Here is a 4,822-nt window from a genome sequence, read left to right as displayed (position 1 = left end):
GTATGAGCCCTGCTGGGGGAGGGTCCGCGCCTGCAGCCGTGGATGGGGGTTGCCCTCTGTTGTCTCAGAGAGGGGTGCCGGTCACACTTCTCGCTGGGGATCTGCTGGGGCCTCTGCTTCCTCACGTTGTCACCTGGGCTGCCGGTCCCCAGACCAGAAACCTGTCCGTCTGAAGGTGACCACCGCTGCCTCCCTTGGGTTTCACTTGCCCGAGTCCCTCCCCAGGACGACCCGCATCTCTGACGCCTGCTCCCATGGACTGGGACGTGTCTGGTCTCCATCTTCCTGCAGACTCACTCCCATCGTGTTGTTTTATCTCAGGATGGTTTACCCCCAGCTCAAGGTGCTAACACCCTCGTCACTAACTTGCTGAACACCTCCCCAAACTCACCATATACACTCAAAGGTGGTTTCACTGAAAACTCGGCGGGAACTTGCTTCGGCAGCTTCTGAGTCTGAAGTTGGAGCCCACCAATTCTTCTCCGTCCTTTCTCTCTCCACCAAAGAATGCCCAAGGGGCGCCTCCTCCTTCCCGGAGGACGAACCTGCCCCTCGCCGGCAAATCCCAACTCCCACGCTGAGGTCCAGCAGGGTCCAGGGTTTGCTAAGGGCTGTGAGTGATTTGCACGAGTCTGAGTTTTGATTTCCATGTCATTTGTTTCTTGCACATGTGAAGGCCTTCTGGAAGGAGGGTCAGCCCTGTGGGTCCCTGATGGGGTACAGGCTGGGTGGGTGGGGTGGGGTCCCGGGTGGGGGTGGTGATGCACCAGGGCCCTCCGTGTGTTCACTGTCATGCTACTGACACAGGGTGGCTCTCTTGTGCCGCAGTAGGAAAGACGTCCTTGTCCTCACCCCTTGGCTGACCCCCATCATCTGGGAAGGGACTTTCAACATTGAATCCTGAATGAGTAGTTCCGGCTCCAGAACATCACCATTGGACTAACGGTGTTTGCGATCAAAAAGTAAGTAGGTGACGGGGCGCCTGGGTGGCACAGTCTTTTCAGCATCGGACCTCAGCTCAGGGCAGAATCTCACGGTCCGTGAGTTCAAGCCCGACCACATCGGGCTCTGTGCCGACAGTTCAGAGCCTGGAGCCTGTTTGGGATTCGGTGTCTCCGTCTCTCTGCCCCTCCTCTGCTCATGCTCTGTCTCTCTCTGTGTCTCAAAAATAAATAAACATTAAAAAAAAAAGTAAGTAGATGAGATGACAGAGGGTGGGGACCGGGATGCAGGAGAGACCGAGGACATCAGGTCTGGCTGTGTGTTCAGCACACGGCGGGTGGGGGCCCAGCCTGTCCTCCTAGGGGTTAATGTGAAGGTCCACGTGTTCAGCAGTCTTCTCGGGCTTAGTGAGTGGACACCACCTGGCTCTCTTTCCGAAGGCTGCACGTCACCCAGGAAGGCAGCTTCAGACCCACCAATGACCCCAGGTTGCTCCTCTGCTGAGTCAAGGAAGGAGCAGAGCACCCCAACATCCAGGTGGCAGGGGAGCCCTCCTCCGGCCACAGTAGCAGAAGGGAGGAGGCTGTGTGCTTCCTTGGACGGGTAGGAAGCCAGTGCCTGTGGAGCTGGGCTCCTGTGTGCTCCCTTATGGGTGACGGTCATGGAGGGGGGACAGCCAGGTCAGGCACAGCACTCGGTGCCAGACCCCAGGCTCCTGTGAGGGAGCTGACCAGTGAGGCTCTGGGACCCCAGGGACAGGTGACTTCCGCTGAATGAGCTGGGCAGCCGCAGGTAAGTGGCGTGGTGTCTCTGAGCCTCTGGAAAGTGGGGTTGACGACAGGATCCTCTCTCGGGATCGCCATGAGGAAGTGAAAGCTCGTAGGTGCTGGGCCCGCGTGTGGACAGGCGGGGCTTCCTCCCTCTGCAGAGTTCACCCGAGACCTCAGAGAATGGCCCTGAGGCCTTTGCAACCTCTTTCCCGGGTCTTGGCCCCAAGTGCAGGGAGTAAGAAGGGCACAGGGTCGCCTCAGAATCCTACTCCAGTCGCTGGAGACAAGTGGCTGAAATCACCAACCAGAAGCTTCACTGCCCAGGGTCCTCGGCCAGTGCCAGTAGCTCTGACGCAGCACTGCCTGCTGCGCATGCGCTGGCTGTCCGCGTGTGTCCCGTCTGGGCTCCGAGTGCAGTCCCCAGGGGGTGGGCATGTGGTGGGCATGTCCTCAGAGGAAACCAGACTCCCCGAGTCGAGCTGTGAACCCACGATCACATCGGCTGGGTCTGGACTGCCCCTGGTGACCTGACTGGTGGCTGGGCAGGGGTGTGTGTGTGTGAGTGTGTGTGGGTGTGTGTGTGTGTTTGTGTGTGTGTGTGTGTGTGTGTGTGCATGTCCCCTATTGAAACGGAGTGCCCACCTTCCCTGTGGGAGGGGTTTCTGGGCCAAGCACCGGGAAGTAGCCTTAGGGCCTGCTCAAAAAACTGTCACCGAGGGGCTCACCGCACTTGCCCGATGATGGGGGAGCTGCTGTGTGCAGGGTGGGGAGCAGTGAGCCCCCTCAAAGAGGGACCAGCCATGGGAGGCGGTTGGAGAAGACTTCCAACCTCTTGGGGTTGGGGAGATACAGACCTGGACCCGGAAACTTACATGCTCGGTTCAGTGCTGGGGCCCGAGCAAGCCCCCTCTTCCTTCAGGAGCCCTCTTTAGCCTCCCCTTGCCACATGCTGGGCCTGAGTCCTGATCTGGGGGAGATGGGGGGATGACACCTTCTCGGAATACCCACCGTTGACTGAGGGCCCAGTAGCCTTCAAGGGAGGGCCCTGCAGGGGCAAACACAGTCCTGGGGGGCCAGGGACCGACCACTGAGCCAAGAGGTGCAGGTGGGCGGCCCTGCAGTTTCTCCGAAGTCTGCGAGGGCACGTTGACCAGAGCTGTGCCCGAAGGGTCTCGACTCCCTCACAGCAGGTGGGAACCTTCAGGGGATTTGCCAGAGGCGGGTCCTGCGGGTGGAGGGGGTCTGCCAGGGGAGCTCGGCACGGGGGTGCGCTGCTGGTTCCAGCATGCTGACTCATGGCTGCAGGGGTTACCAGCCTCCTCCGCCTCAGGCTCGCTCCCCTTTGTAAGATGGGGCGTCGATGGTCCCCCGTCCCCCGGGGCAGAGGGTAGGGAGGCGCCGTGGGCAGACTCGCGTAGGACAGGCCAGGACAGCGGCTGTTCCTTAAGCAGCCCAGGGTCTGCCTCCTCAATAATGCGCACAGGTCCGCGGCCCCCGGCTTTGGGCTCCTGCCGCCAGCCTCTGGCAGCGACCCTCCTCCTGCCCTGTCCCCTGTCCCTGTAGATACGTGGCCTTCCTGGAGCTGTTCCTGCAGACGGCAGAGAAGCACTTCATGGTGGGACACAAGGTCACCTACTACGTGTTCACCGACCGGCCGGGGGATGTGCCCCGCGTGCCCCTCGGGGAAGGGAGGCAGGTGGTGGTCCTGGAGGTCCGGAGCTACTTGCGCTGGCAGGACGTGTGCATGCTCCGCATGGAGATGATCAGCAACTATTCCCGGAGGCGCTTCCTCCACGAGGTGGCCTATCTGGTGTGCGTGGACGTGGACATGAGGTTCCGCGACCACGTGGGCGTGGAGATCCTGTCCCCGCTCTTCGGCACCCTGCACCCCGGCTTCTACGGGGTGGCCCGCGAGGACTTCACCTACGAGCGCCGGCCGCAGTCCCAGGCGCACGTCCCCAGGGACGAGGGCGAGTTTTACTACGCGGGAGGCTTTTTCGGGGGTCGGTGGCCGAGGTCCTGCGGCTCACGTCGGCCTGTCACCAGGCCATGGTGGTCGACTGGGCCCACGGCATCGAGGCCGTGTGGCACGACGAGAGCCACATGAACAGGTACCTGCTGGACCACAAGCCCACCAAGGTGCTGTCCCCCGAGTACCTTTGGGACGAACAACTGCTGGGCTGGCCCGCCGTCATGGAGAAGCTGAGGTATGTGACCGTGCCCAAGAGTCACCGGGTCATCCGGGACTGATGACGGGCTGGCCTAGTGTCCGTCAGGGGTGACACCCTGACCCCAGCCGTCAGAGCAGATGGCCTGTCGTTGCTCCCATTCTCTGTCCGGTCGCGGGACATCGCCGAGGCCCGGCGCCGCCCGCATCGGGCACGGGGACAGTTAGGCCTGACCGGGGGCCTGCCGGGGGGCGCGGCTCCAGCAAGACCCCTTGCTCTTCGGGTTCCTGGTCAGAGTTGAAAGGTCGCTTGCAGCCGCGGGCAGGACGTGAAGGTGAGGCCGGATCAGGACCCCCTTGGCTGGCGCCTGGCTTCCCGGCAGCCTGGGCACAGCCCGCCGCCCGCTGGGGCCGGACTGCCCCCCACCCCCTGGCCTCCCTTAGTCACTGTGGTGTTGTGGGTGTTGCACTTGCCCTGTCACTGTACTAAAATATTTCTGGCGGATGACGGGTATCGCGGCTTGTCCCGCAAACCTGCCTTGTGCGCTTTCTCGAGGCCCCGGCCAGGGTGACTGCTGCAGTTTCTCCGCCTCGCGTCTCCCTTCTCACATCAAGCACAGGGCGGTCCGCGTTGCCCTGTTTGTTGCCGTGTTTCTCCTTGACGTTGGCCAACTGTTACAATTTCTGGGTCACTTGCCTCTTTAAACGGCTCTAATTTTATCTTGGATGCTTTTCTATTTATTTTTTTATTTTTTTAAGGTTTATTTATTTTTGAGAGAGAGAGAGAGACCATGAGCTAGCGGGGAGAGGCAGAGACAAAGGGAAACACAGCATCCGAAGCAGGCTCCAGGCTCCGAGCCGTCAGCACAGAGCCCGACGCGGGGCTCGAACCCACGAACCTTGAGCTGAAGTTGGACGCTCAACCGACTGAGCCCCCCCGGCG

At 61.4% G+C, this 4,822-nt stretch overlaps 1 pseudogene; it reads left to right on the top strand.

Moving 5' to 3' along the window:
• Positions 1 to 322: 322 nt before the first annotated feature.
• Positions 323 to 4,583, top strand: LOC123381671 (annotated as a pseudogene).
• Positions 4,584 to 4,822: the final 239 nt, after the last annotated feature.

This window comes from Felis catus, chromosome D4 (genome assembly GCF_018350175.1).
Source record: "Felis catus isolate Fca126 chromosome D4, F.catus_Fca126_mat1.0, whole genome shotgun sequence".
In the NCBI taxonomy this organism is placed as follows: Eukaryota; Metazoa; Chordata; class Mammalia; order Carnivora; family Felidae; genus Felis; species Felis catus.
Note: the sequence above shows the minus strand (reverse complement) of the source record. Positions and strands in the feature narration are given on the sequence as shown.